This window comes from Coregonus lavaretus (genome assembly GCF_964263955.1).
Source record: "Coregonus lavaretus genome assembly, contig: HAP1_SCAFFOLD_573, whole genome shotgun sequence".
Lineage (NCBI taxonomy): Eukaryota > Metazoa > Chordata > Actinopteri > Salmoniformes > Salmonidae > Coregonus > Coregonus lavaretus.
In genome coordinates, this window is record NW_028162982.1 from 209,165 (window position 1) to 224,607 (window position 15,443).

Here is a 15,443-nt window from a genome sequence, read left to right on the forward strand (position 1 = left end):
AAAATTAATAAACCTGTATACCTTGATAGAAAACTAATTAGGAATTAAAGACGTCTGTGGCTGTCCAAACTGTATAATTTGTGAATAACTGTTGGGTTTGTGGTTGCTTAAACCGTATAACCCGTTAATAACAATTGGGAACATAAAGGTAAAATAATGAATAACTAGTATGACTAAACTGAAACGTTTGAACTGATATGATTGAACTGTAACGTTTGATGTTTGACATACAGTGGGGGTAAAAAGTATTTAGTCAGCCACCAATTGTGCAAGTTCTCCCACTTAAAAAGATGAGAGAGGCCTGTAATTTTCATCATAGGTACACGTCAACTATGACAGACAAAATGAGAAGAAAAAAATTCAGAAGATCACATTGTAGGATTTTTTATGATTTTATTTGCAAATTATGGTGGAAAATAAGTATTTGGTCACCTACAAACAAGCAAGATTTCTGGCTCTCACAGACCTGTAACTTCTTCTTTAAGAGGCTCCTCTGTCCTCCACTCGTTACCTGTATTAATGGCACCTGTTTGAACTTGTTATCAGTATAAAAGACACCTGTCCACAACCTCAAACAGTCACACTCCAAACTCCACTATGGCCAAGACCAAAGAGCTGTCAAAGGACACCAGAAACAAAATTGTAGACCTGCACCAGGCCTGGAAGACTGAATCTGCAATAGGTAAGCAGCTTGGTTTGAAGAAATCAACTGTGGGAGCAATTATTAGGAAATGGAAAACATACAAGACCACTGATAATCTCCCTCGATCTGGGGCTCCACGCAAGATCTCACCCCGTGGGGTCAAAATGATCACAAGAACGGTGAGCAAAAATCCCAGAACCACACGGGGGGACCTAGTGAATGACCTGCAGAGAGCTGGGACCAAAGTAACAAAGCCTACCATCAGTAACACACTACGCCGCCAGGGACTCAAATCCTGCAGTGCAAGACGTGTCCCCCTGCTTAAGCCAGTACATGTCCAGGCCCGTCTGAAGTTTGCTAGAGTGCATTTGGATGATCCAGAAGAGGATTGGGAGAATGTCATATGGTCAGATGAAACCAAAACAGAACTTTTTGGTAAAAACTCAACTCGTCGTGTTTGGAGGACAAAGAATGCTGAGTTGCATCCAAAGAACACCATACCTACTGTGAAGCATGGGGGTGGAAACATCATGCTTTGGGGCTGTTTTTCTGCAAAGGGACCAGGACGACTGATCCGTGTCAAGGAAAGAATGAATGGGGCCATGTATCGTGAGATTTTGAGTGAAAACCTCCTTCCATCAGCAAGGGCATTGAAGATGAAACGTGGCTGGGTCTTTCAGCATGACAATGATCCCAAACACACCGCCCGGGCAACGAAGGAGTGGCTTCGTAAGAAGCATTTCAAGGTCCTGGAGTGGCCTAGCCAGTCTCCAGATCTCAACCCCATAGAACATCTTTGGAGGGAGTTGAAAGTCCGTGTTGCCCAGCGACAGCCCCAAAACATCACTGCTCTAGAGGAGATTTGCATGGAGGAATGGGCCAAAATACCAGCAACAGTGTGTGAAAACCTTGTGAAGACTTACAGAAAATGTTTGACCTGTGTCATTGCCAACAAAGGGTATATAACAAAGTATTAAGAAACTTTTGTTATTGACCAAATACTTATTTTCCACCATAATTTGCAAATAAATTCATTAAAAATCCTACAATGTGATTTTCTAGATTTTCTTTCTCTAATTTTGTCTGTCATAGTTGACGTGTACCTATGATGAAAATGTCAGGCCTCTCTCATCTTTTTAAGTGGGAGAACTTGCACAATTGGTGGCTGACTAAATACTTTTTTTCCCCACTGTAGCATAATACTGGTTTTAAATAATTATGTTGAAGCAATTTGGTTTATTGTTTGATTTAATGTTTGATGTTTGACATAGCATAATACTGGTTTTAAATAATTAGACTTTATCGTTGAAATATAAATATGCACCGACTTTAACTAATTAGGTGGGAATAATTTGATTTAAATAAATAGATAGACTTTAAATAATTAAATAACGGATGAATATTACGTTAAAACGAAAAACAGACAAAACCTGTTCCGACTGGACACAGGAGGGAGAACTGCGAGGGGAGGGGCTAGAGACAGCGAGAGTATGGCTTTTGGAGAGTCAGGAAAGACTAAGAAGTGATTTATGTCGATTAAGAATTGGCTAAAAACACCACGAAGCGATTATTTGAGAGGTACCTATAAATTACTAACGATATATACGTATGAACTTGCTCACCCGAACGTAGACGTACGTAATGGGTGAGAAAGTAGAGAATATGAGTTTAAGGTTGTACCGTTGTTTGATAATAACAATAATATGCCATTTAGCAGACGCTTTTATCCAAAGCGACTTACAGTCGTGCGTGTATACATTTTTGTGTATGGGTGGTCTCGGGGATCGAACCCACTACCTTGGCGTTACAAGCGCCGTGCTCTACCAGCTGAGCTACAGAGGACCACATGATAAGGTTGATCATGTGATAAGGTCTAATGGGTAATCGGACCATAACTAATGTGGTTATAGAAGTAATGTATAATATAGTGGAGAGCCAATAGAGGGTTCCATTGAACTATTATGGTTTATTGGGCATTTCAATGGCATAAGGTGAAATCTGTGTGTATGAGTGAATTCGATGGCTGGTGTGGGTGGTAACCGGATACTACTGAGTATTTGGTTTGTTGATGTTGAATGGAAGATTTGTAGCGTGGTTGGGGTTAAATAGAAAGACTCACTTATTCAATAGGGAACGGGTGAAGGGAGAGAGAGCATTACTTTGTGTTGCTGAATGAGGTGAGAGCTAGTGCGGTTTTCATTTGGTGACGTCACCTGCTCTATGAACTGGAAGTATTTACTTTGAAAGCATCGCGGAATGTGTGGGGTGACTGGCAATGTATGTAGAGGGTCCCTGGTTCGAACGCAGGTAGGGACAGTGGGTAAAGCTTTCGCATTGGGGCTATAGACCTAGATTACTACGTGGATTGAGAAATGTGAAAGGTTGAATTAGATAGCTTAAGTAGAAGTATTCTAGAAAGGTCTATGAAAATATGTTACAAGGTCCCCGCGCCTTCCCCGTTGTGTAGGAAGGAGCAAGGGGAGGGGTGAGAGATAGTTCAAATGATAGGAATATCATTAAATGTATGCTTATCAACGATAGCAAGTATTTGTTTTATTAATTAGGGCCTAATCAGAGAGAACGGTTAAAGAAATTGAATAGCGAACTGAAATGGCGATAGAGCTGTGAAAATTGAGTTGAGGACAAAGGAGAGTAATTTATGGCTCTGGTTAGCAACAAAAAAAAAATAGAGACAGTCAAGCGAGTTGGATTGAGCTGTGGGATTTCAAGTGGAGGTCTGAATGCTTGACTGGAAGGCAGTGCTTTGATGAATTCTAATTGTTATTACTTTATTCGATAGGTTGCTTGACACCAGTGGTGTATGCAAATAGTTGGTGAATTATAGAACGATAATTTATTTTCGTTACGGGGACCAGGGGATGCAAGTAGCTTTGGCTATTATGCTGAGGGAATAGCACCAACCTATAGTGGGTTCTAGATTTGTTAAATAAACAAACTTATATTTTAAACTAAAGTAATGCAATAGGCTACAATTATAACATTATCAGAAAAAGGCACAATTTAATGTGAAATAGTTATTACATTTCACATTTTAGTCATTTAGCAGATGCTCTTATCCAGAGCGACTTACAGTTAGTGAATACATATTTTTTTATACTGGCACCCCGTGGGAATCGAACCCACAACCCTGGCATTGCAAACGCCATGCTCTATCAACTGAGCTACATCCCTGCCGGCCATTCCCTCCCCTACCCTGGACGACACTGGGCCAATCGTGCACCGCCCATGAGTCTCCCGGTCACGGCCGGCTGCGACAGAGTCTGGATTCGAACCAGGATCTCTAGTGGCACAGCTAGTGCCTTAGACGACTGCGCCACTCAGGAGTACAGGAGTATCATTGATCCAGTAATGACAGAAGGATAGTAGAGGAAAGGCAAGGGATTAAATCTCATTTAGGGAAAGAGGAAGAGTATGAAGATATATTAGGGAGAAAATACCATTAACTGAGGGATATAAAACGTTTAGCTGAAAAAGACAACAGGAATAATTTACCTTACACCCTAATATAGACATTAGACCACACCAGAAGTAGAGATGGCAGGATCACCAGTAGCAATCATGAAGAGAAGGTCCCAGAAAATAGTGAAGATATTGGTAATATCTATAACAAATGAGAAAAAGGACCAGAAAGATAGTAACTAAATGGCCAAAGGAGGGAACATTTGATGTAACCGTGATTGTATTGGCTAAAAAATGAAATATGACATTTACAGGGGGGACAGGAACAATAGAAGGGGAGACAGATTTTCCTGGGGGGTTGATCAAATAATTGATAATGGATCATTTGAGATGAGATCCCATGTAGCAGATTTAGGGTAATCAATTAAATAATCATTGTATACTCGAGGAATCTTGAGTGGTTTTATGGATTAGTTATGAGGAATTAGATTGATACAAACAATTATTGATGGGTTAGGACTGGGGATATCTGTATCATGTTTTGTGTGTACTACCATCTTTAGGGAGGTAGCTCAGTTGGTAGAGCATGGCGTTTGCAACGCCAGGGTTGTGGGTTCGATTCTCATGGGGTATGAAAATTAAAAATAATAATGTATGCACTAACTGTAAGTCGCTCTGGATAAGAGCGTCTGCTAAATGACGTAAATGTAAATGTAATTGAAGGTTAACAAAATGTATAACCAGGAGAAAGAGATTAGCTCATCTCATTGGAATGTTGCTAAGGGCGAGGGGGAGCAGTAGTGATGTTATGGAGTATTTAAAAATAAGGGATGGCAATTGGATGATAAATTACCAATATTACCTAAGTGATTGTTTAGGTAGGTGGTAAAATTGACACATGGGCAAAACATGTGTCAAAAGGGAGATGGTAGGATTAAATAATAAATATATACGAAGGAGAGGACAAAATACTTTTAAAAAAAAGTATAGAAAGAGAATGCAGTCAGAAATAGAAATTGAGAGCTGAACACGTGTGAAGATAGTTTAACAAAATGTATAACCAGGAGAAAGAGATTAGCTTATCTCATTGGAATGTTGCCCAGGGCGAGGGGGAGCAGTAGTGAAGTTAGGCATTATTTAGGTCATAAAAGTGAGCTACCAAATCAAGTGGGGCCTGGCTATTTGTGGTTGTTGTTTTTCAAATTGGGTTTTTCAAATAAAAAAACAACACACCTAATATGATGGTTATAAAGGGTTGTTATGTTAAAATTAGGCAGTATTTAAAAATAAGGGATGGCAATTGGATGATAAATTACCATTATTACCTAAGTGATTGTTTAGGTAGGTGGTAAAATTGACACATGAGCAAAACATGTGTCAAAAGGGGGATGATAAGTAGATGGTAGGATTAAATAATAAATATATACGAAGGAGAGGACAAAATACTTAAAAAAAAAAAAGTCAGAAATAGAAATTGAGAGCTGAACATGTGTGAAGATAGTTTATTAACCACACCCGTATGTCAGAGGTTTTGTGCCCCACAGGTGAACTAAAGGAGAAGGTGACCCACTATCTAACCAGGTGACTGGTGAGCATCCAGTCCCTAAAGAAGAAAAACTGGAAGCGGGCCTGTTGGGAAGGGCCCTATCAGGTTATATTGGTCACTGCCTTTGCCATTAGAATAGCAGAAAGAGCAACCTGGGTCCACGTTACCCACTGCAAAAAGGTAAGAACACATACAAGCACCATGGAACACATGCAGAGTTAGAGAGAAGAACTGAACCAATAGGGTCTGGGGATCACCTCTGTTAACGAATATCTCCTACCCCGACCTATCATCACTGTAGTGTGTTCTCAGGGTGTGAGTATGGGGTAGTACCAAGCAGAAAGACTGAGGACAGGAGAGGCTTGGCGGTTTTTGGGAATATGGATAACTTGTGTTGCATCATAGTCTCGGCAATGGTCTTGATATGTCAAGATCCACCACCAATTACGCTATGCCCTTACCATTGTTAAGAAGTAAAAGAGAAGAGAAGCGACCCGACATACTGACCGTCAAGGACGAGTGGCCTACAAAATGGAAGTCAGAGAAGGGCAGACTGTCAGATTCAAAATAAGGGTTAGGGACGTAGCCAACGGGTGGGGTACAGGTCAATAAGCAAATTGGGATTATAAAATCCTATTATAGACGTGTTCGGCCCCTACGGCGGATTGTTCCTAGACTCAAGTGTTTAAACACACTTGGGGATGGGGATATGAGACCGGGTGGGACTGAACATCCAGATGGGGGGGTAAAGAGAAATAAAGACATCACCAATTATCAATTGGAGATAGTAGTAATGTGACGGACTTAAGTTCGGAAACACAGGAGAGAGTTCTGAACCTTACAGCCCCTGTAACCGATGTGTGGCGGGCGTGTGCCAGTAAAGGCAGTGTAAGGCAGAGAATTCCAAAGGGGTGGCTAGACACGTGCGCCCTGGTTCTACTGGTTCAGCTAGTTAGAATTAGTCACCAGGAACCAAGGATTAAACAGATGTAGGAGGAGTTTTAACAAGAAGGAGAATAGCCCTATTTAGATGGATGCGATTGGTCTACCAAGGGGGGTATCGGATGGATACCGAGCTATGAAACAATTGAGGGAAGGGTTTACTACCACGTTTTTTTGGTGGGTGACAATAAACAAAATTGTGAATTGGATTAATGATATCTATTACGACCAACAACGATTTATTGGCTGGACTAGGGATGCAACAGAAGGGATCTTTTGAACAATTATCCGCCATCTCACTCCTATGACTAGAATGGTAAGCCATTGTTGTACGTTTATCCCTAACAATACCAGTCCTGACGGGAGTATCTCTAAAGCCCTAGTTGGTTTAGATAAACTATCAGCTGAGATGAGGAGCATGGCTGGAATGGAGGGAAACGGACTGTTCTCCTGGTTGGGTGATTGGTTTGGTGGGTACTCTGTTGTGGTGGTTACTGGATTTCTGACCCTAGTAGTTGTGTTTCTAATATTAATGTGCTGTACTGCCTGTGTAATTCCTTGTCTGAGAAAGTCTGTTACAGATGTTAGACATCAATAAAAAGCTAGTATACATCTACGAAGAACTTAGGACAAATAGTTTAGCATGCTAGCTAGCTAGTTAGTTAGATGAGTTGATAACTTTAGTTAACAGTCGCTCACAGCAAACAGGACTTTCAGTGATGATAGTGTGGGAAATTATTCTCTTATATTTTAGATGTGCCGTTAGCTTAATAAGAAAGCATTAATGATTAAACATAATAGGTTTGTACTGTACTTATATAGATTGGTCAACATAACAAGCTGTGATTAATGTGAGGACATGTTAGGGGTTAGGTAGCTAGTTAGTTAGATTAGTTGTTGCTACACCAGGGCTGGCAACTTTTGATAAAAGCTTGGAGTGAGATTTGCTATGTGAATTGCATTTCCCCCTGGCCAGTGGCAACCCATCATTCAGGGCAGGTGGTGTTTTGAGCCCCACCTGTTTATCCCCCCCAAAAAATGGTTGCCTGTTTTGCATGTTATTTTGGCATAAATACGTGTCATATATCAATTTGCAAACAATGTAAAAAAAATGAAAATTAATAATAATTGAGTTAATAAAGCCGCATACAAACATGGTCTCTTTTTTGCTTTCTTGAGTAAGGCAGCTCCAAAATGCAGGTGTTTCAGCCTAGCTCAGTGCTTTCTGTGGTGGTGGGGCAGCCAGCGGAAAATACAGAGCGTAGGGGTTGGTAATGTTCTCTAGTTGCGCCGTGATTGACTCAGTGTTCTGTCACTCATGGGGACACTACGTCACCGCAAAATCTACGGGGCGAGCTCGAAAATTCAAGCCCATTGGGTGCTGCCATAGAGTTACATTAGAAGTAACCATCCAAGAACCTCGGAACTGGGAAATCTCAGACTTCACTGAGTTCAAGACAACTGGGAACTCTGAAAAAAACGAGCTCCGACTGGGAAAATACGTTTAGAACGGTCATCCAACTCGGAATTCCAAGTCGGGAACTCAGGCCTATTTCTAGAGCTCCGACTTGAAGATCACTGACGTCATGATTCGACCTTGTCTTGAAAGCACCATAAATCCAGAGAATGCCAGACTTTGATGACAAAGTTTGGTGACAAAATTGGCCCACAACGACCACCGCGCCACCTTCCTGTTCAAGTGAGCACAGCACAAGGTGAGTTCAAAAATGTATTGTATGCTGCTGCATTAATGATGTAATATGCCAGGGAGATATGTATACTGTAGCTAAGAAAGTAATACTAAGTGTATGTTGTGTAGTAAGCTGTTAGTAGCCCATGTGCCTCACCATAATAATTTGGTCCCTTTTAATCTTAATCTGTTGTAATGTTTGATCATTAGCATCATTCAAACCAAATAAATGTGTTTTACAAAAGTAAATCCAGGACCGGCTCTAGCCTTCTGGGGTCCTAAGAGATTTGGTTGAGGGCACAGTCACCACAGCTAAAAGGTTTCTCTCCTGTGTGAATCATCATGTGCTTGGACAGAACTCCTTTGTGTTTGAAGGTCTTTCCAAGCAGAACTCCTTTGTGTTTGAAGGTCTTTCCACAAACAGGGCAGGTGCAGGGTTTCCTGACGTGGGCCTTCAGCTTACAGGTGGAGTTGTAACGTTTTTTGCAGAAGCAGCATTCCCTGAGTCTCTTCTTGGTGAGAGTCACATGCCTCTGCAGGTCAGCTTTCAGAGCAAACGTTTCACCACAGTCACAGCAGCAGTGATTTTATTTAGACCTGGTGTTGGGTTTGGAACAGTGTTCCTCCATTGGTGGGTTTCGAACCAATAGTTGGCTGGGATCCAATGGTGAGCGGCTGTCAAGTCCTACTTGGTCGCTGCTTACGGCTGAGCTGTGGCTGGAGGCAATGTTTAGATTATCTGGAGGGTCACAGGGAATGTCCAGACCCTTTAGGTGGGTCACAGTGCCAAAAGGTTTGCGATCCACTGGTTTAGAGTCACTCTCTCTGTTCTCCACAGTCTGGGTTTGGGGAAAAGTCAAGGACTGAAGTGAGTCTTCCTGATCACATTCACTTTTCACACAGGAAGGAGTGAATATGAGTCATTGGTATCAAAGAGCCCTTGAAGATGCTCTTCCTCCTGACTGGTCCTGAGTTCCTCCTGTTCCTCTTTAATCTGTGTGGGCTCTGGGTCCTCCTGCCCCAGACTGGGGCTCCACTCCTGCTCACAGTGCTGCTGCTCAGGGGGAACCTCCTCTACAGAGACAGAGAGCGAGAACTGCAGGGAGTCTGGAGGGAAGGAGAGGAGGAGTAGAGGTTATCTACAGTGGGGAAAAAAAGTATTTAGTCAGCCACCAACTGTGCAAGTTCTCCCACTTAAAAAGATGAGAGAGGCCTGTAATTTTCATCATAGGTACACGTCAACTATGACAGACAAAATGAGAATTTTTTTTCCAGAAAATCACATTGTAGGATTTTTAATTAATTAATTTGCAAATTATGGTGGAAAATAAGTATTTGGTCACCTACAAACAAGCAAGATTTCTGGCTCTCACAGACCTGTAACTTCTTCTTTAAGAGGCTCCTCTGTCCTCCACTCGTTACCTGTATTAATGGCACCTGTTTGAACTTGTTATCAGTATAAAAGACACCTGTCCACAACCTCAAACAGTCATACTCCAAACTCCACTACGGCCAAGACCAAAGAGCTGTCAAAGGACACCAGAAACAAAATTGTAGACCTGCACCAGGCTGGGAAGACTGAATCTGCAATAGGTAAGCAGCTTGGTTTGAAGAAATCAACTGTGGGAGCAATTATTAGGAAATGGAAGACATACAAGGCCACTGATAATCTCCCTCGATCTGGGGCTCCACGCAAGATCTCACCCCGTGGGGTCAAAATGATCACAAGAACGGTGAGCAAAAATCCCAGAACCACACGGGGGGACCTAGTGAATGACCTGCAGAGAGCTGGGACCAAAGTAACAAAGCCTACTATCAGTAACACACTACGCCGCCAGTGACTCAAATCCTGCAGTGCCAGACGTGTCCCCCTGCTTAAGCCAGGCCCGTCTGAAGTTTGCTAGAGTGCATTTGGATGATCCAGAAGAGGATTGGGAGAATGTCATATGGTCAGATGAAACCAAAATAGAACTTTTTGGTAAAAACTCAACTCGTCGTGTTTGGAGGACAAAGAATGCTGAGTTGCATCCAAAGAACACCATACCTACTGTGAAGCATGGGGGTGGAAACATCATGCTTTGGGGCTGTTTTTCTGCAAAGGGACCAGGTCGACTGATCCATGTAAAGGAAAGAATGAATGGGGCCATGTATCGTGAGATTTTGAGTGAAAACCTCCTTCCATCAGCAAGGGCATTGAAGATGAAACGTGGCTGGGTCTTTCAGCATGACAATGATCCCAAACACACCGCCGGGCAACGAAGGAGTGGCTTCGTAAGAAGCATTTCAAGGTCCTGGAGATCTCCTGGAGGTCTCGAGATCTCAACCCCATAGAAAATATTTGGAGGGAGCTGAAAGTCCGTGTTGCCCAGCGACAGCCCCAAAACATCACTGCTCTAGAGGAGATCTGCATGGAGGAATGGGCCAAAATACCAGCAACAGTGTGTGAAAACCTTGTGAAGACTTATAGAAAACGTTTGACCTGTGTCATTGCCAACAAAGGGTATATAACAAAGTATTGAGAAACTTTTCTTATTGACCAAATACTTATTTTCCACCATAATTTGCAAATAAATTCATTAAAAATCCTACAATGTGATTTTCTGGAATTTCTTTTCTCAATTTGTCTGTTATAGTTGACGTGTACCTATGATGAAAAGTACAGGCCTCTCTCATCTTTTTAAGTGGGAGAACTTGCACAATTGGTGGCTGACTAAATACTTTTTTTCCCCACTGTATATAACACAAAATGAAATAGAACACTTGAATCATACTGGTAAATTAAAGATCTTTATGATTTTCAAATTGCTTTATTGGCTGTCCATGATCTACACCAGGGGTGTCAAACTCATTTACCCCAGGGCTTCATTCGGTCTTCAACGAGGTCCGCACTGAAAATGTCTTATTTCCTCGCCGTCAAAATGACCCAAAAATAGTCCTTTATGCATGTTTTTTTAATTTTTATGTTCGATGTTCCCTGACTGTCTAGCTTTCATTTCAGTGATTATTAGCAACTGAGTCAAGAAACTATTTGAATACAGGATTTAGGACTGCTTGGTGTATGGCGCGACTTCCACATGTTAGATAGGGAGTGTACTTTTTACTCAGCCCGCCTCACTGAATACTCCAGGTTAGAGTACTTTTTCATGTACAGTGCAGATAGACACAGGCTTAAGGATTGTAGGATCGGGCAGAGTGACTTATCAGAACATAATGGAGTTTACCAAACTCTACACCTTGATAGCAAACCAATAAATACTCTATGGAGGCTTAATACAAGCATGCTGAATGATCCAGCATTCAAGGAATCAATAAAGACAGAATTGAACATCTATCTGGAGAAGTATCCCCTGCTACATTGTGGGATGCAGCTAAGGCAGGAAGATCATAGCCACATCATCTCTCAAGAAAAAGATTAAAAGCACAGAAACTGCTGAAATTACAACTCAAAGAAGCTCTTATATTACGTGAGATTCAAAAGGTAAAACAGGAAATTGACCAGATTTATAGTGAAGAAGTAGAGAATAAGCTCAGCTTCCTGAAACAATGATATTATGAAGCTCAAAGGCAACAACAACCACTAGAATGGAGACTCAGAAAAACACAGACTACAATTTTCAAAATAAAAGACCCCAAAACAAAGAAGATTACATGCAAATTGGATGAAATACAGAATGCATTTGAATCATACTATACAAATCTGTACACGCAACCAGATAAGGCAGATGCATAGACAATAGAGCATTTTTTTGAACTCCCTTGATCTCTCCTCAACTGGGACAGAGCAAAAATGATCAACTTACTTCAGAAATAACCATTGAAGAAATTAATAATGCAATATCTAATCTAAAAGCACACAAATCTTGAAGCCTTCAGAGAACAACTAACACCTCCACTTCAGGCCTGATTTAACTGGACACTGCGGGAGGGGGCTCTTCCACCATCGTGAAGAGAAGACAAAAATATCTGTAATTCCAAAAGAGGGTAAAGATAAGGAATGCAGTTCCTATAGACCTATCGCAATTAACACGGATTATAAACTGCATGCATCAATAATAGCCAATAGAATAGAGGACGTAATCCCAGAATTGATTGATGGGCATCAAAGTGGTTTCATAGGAAATAGACAGAACACAGGACAACATAAGGAGAACAATACATGTCATGGACCACATCACTCAGGATAAGACAAGTGTTATATGTTAAAATCAGTCTAGATGCAGAACAAGCATTTTATTTAGTGGGATGGGATTATCTATTCCAAGTTATGGATAGATTTGGTTTCAACAAAGTGATACAGTGCATCCTAACACTGTATTCACGTCCGACTGCTAGAATAAAGAGGGATGGACATTTGTCACGAACCGTAAGATCAGAACGAGGGGCAAGACGAGTCTCTTCTCCGTGTACATGGAGCCGTTAGCACAGGCAATAAGACAGGAGCCATCTATAGAGGGGATAACACTAAGAGGCAGTGGACATAAAGATGTGCATGTATCCTGATGCGGTTCTCTTATTCCTTAAAGATCCAGGGTTCAAGTGTACCTAGACGGATGGATGTTTTACAAACATTTGGAACATATTCAGGGTATCTGCTTGACGTACACAAGACCCAAGCCCTAGTATATAATTATACCCCACGGCCAGAGCTGAAGAGTAGGTATAACTTCCAGTGGACCTCTTCATCCATTAAATATCTTGGAGTAAATCTACCAAAAGATACACCCAAACTCTACGACATGAGTTATGTTCCCATCAACAAGAAAATATACGATGACCTGGACAGGTGGAATTCACTCCCTTTGGATCTTAGAACTGAAACAATCCAACTGAATATCCTGCGGAGGTTGCTGTATTTGTTCCAACCACTGCCCAAATAAATCCCACCTAATGTCACGGAATCAGCCGAGGCTGCTCCTCCTCCGTGCTCGGGCAGGCTTCGGCGTTCGTCGTCCCCGGAGTACTAGCTGCCACCGATCGATGTTTCGGTGTTTGTCTAGTTTGTCTTGATTGTTTTCACCTGTTTCCCATTATGTTACATTGTATTCCCTTTATAACCCCCTGTCTCTCATTGGTTATTGTGTGTGATTGTTTTCCGTGAGGTCGGCAGTGTTCGGGTGTATGCGTATTTTGTTCCTCCCTGTTTGGAGGTGTTGTTTTGTATTTTGATTACTGTGCAAGTAAAGTTCGTCTGCCAGTAGCTCGGTGTCCTGCGCTTGACTTCGCTCACAGCATACACGTCGCCCTGACAGAATCACACACCACTCATGGAGTCAGCAGGAGCGGCGGTGCCAGCTGGATCAATGGAGGAACGCGTCGAACACCAAGCGGCCATGATCCAGGCTCTCGGCACCGCCATGGAACGGGTGGTGAGCACTATTGAGCGATGGGAAAGAGGGGGTCTGCCTACTCCTCCTCCAACGATACCACCACCATCGGCGATGCCCATCGCTTCACCTCCGGGGTCCAGTGGGATTCGGCTCTCGCTCCCGAGGGTTTATGATGGCACAGTGGCCGGGTGTCAGGGTTTCCTGCTCCAGGTTGAACTCTACCTAGCAACCATCCACCCGGTGCCCTCGGGATACGAGAGCGTGTCCGCCCTCATCTCCTGTCTGTCCGGCAAGGCGCTGGAGTGGGCCAACGCCGAGTGGGGTGGAATAGACGCCGCTACTGTCAACTATGCAGAGTTCACCCGCCGCTTCAGGGCAGTATTCGATCATCCACCAGAGGGTAAAGCGGCGGGTGAGCATATATTCCACCTTAGACAGGGGAGGAGGAGCGCACAGGAGTTCGCGCTGGACTTCCGGACGCTGGCTGCCAACGCGGGATGGAATGAGAGGGCCCTTATCGACCACTACAGATGTAGCCTAAGGGAGGACGTGCGTCGGGAATTGGCCTGCAGGGACACCAACCTCAGCTTCGACCAACTGGTGGACATGTCCATTTGCCTGGATACCCTGTTGGCTACCCGCGGACGTCCGGATTCAGGGCCGTCCATTCCATCCCCCAGCACTTCCGAGCCGACCCCTATGGAGCTCGGAGGTGCTGGTGCTAGGGAGACCAGGAGACAGACCAGGAGGGAGGCCGTCCCCTGCACAAACTGTGGCCGCAGAGGACACACTGCTGGTCGGTGCTGGGGAGGGTCTCCTAGGAATCGAGGCAGTAGGCAGCGCACTGATGAGTCATTCCAGGTGAGTAGGCACCCAACTCACCCAGAGCTCTCTGTTGCGCATATGTGTATTAAAGTTGTGTTTCCCGAGGTTTCTCCTCACTCCCAGCATAAGGCGCTAGTAGATTCAGGCGCAGCTGGGAATTTTATCGATCGCCAATTCACCTATAAGTTAGGGATTCCTATTGTACCTGTTGATGTGCCCTTCCCCATCCATGCCCTAGATAGCCGCCCTTTGGGGTCAGAATTGATTAGGGAGGTCACAGCGCCTCTCAGGATGAAAACGCAGGAGGGCCATGAGGAGATACTACGTTTGTATTTGATTGATTCTCCTGCGTTTCCCGTGGTGTTGGGGCTTCCCTGGTTAACATCTCATGACCCCAACATTTCATGGCAACAGAGGGCTCTCAAGGGATGGTCTGATCAGTGTTTCGGGCGGTGTGTAGGTGTTTCCGTAGGGGCAACGACGGTGGAAAGCCCGAACCAAGTTCCCACCATAAACATTCCACCTGAGTATGCCGATTTGGCACTCGCCTTCTGTAAAAAGAAGGCGACTCAATTACCACCTCATCGACAGGGGGATTGTGCGATAGACCTCCAAGTAGGCGCTGCGCTTCCGTGTAGTCATGTGTATCCGCTGTCTCAGGAGGAGACGGCGGCTATGGAGACATACGTCACCGAATCTCTGAGACAGGGATACATACGGCCGTCCACTTCCCCTGCGTCCTCGAGTTTCTTTTTTTGTGAAGAAGAAGGATGGGGGTTTACGCCCGTGTATTGATTACCGTGGTCTCAATCAGATCACAAATCAAATACAGCTATCCTCTCCCTCTGATTGCTAGTATGGACGGAGTCATTACACGGGGGCGCGATTCTTCACAAAATTGGATCTCAGGAGCGCGTACAACCTGGTGCGCATTAGTGGAGGGAGAGATGAGTGGAAGACAGCATTCAGTACCACCTCGGGTCACTACGAGTACCTCGTCATGCCATGCCGTTTAATGAATGCTCCTTCAGTCTTCCAATCATTTGTGGA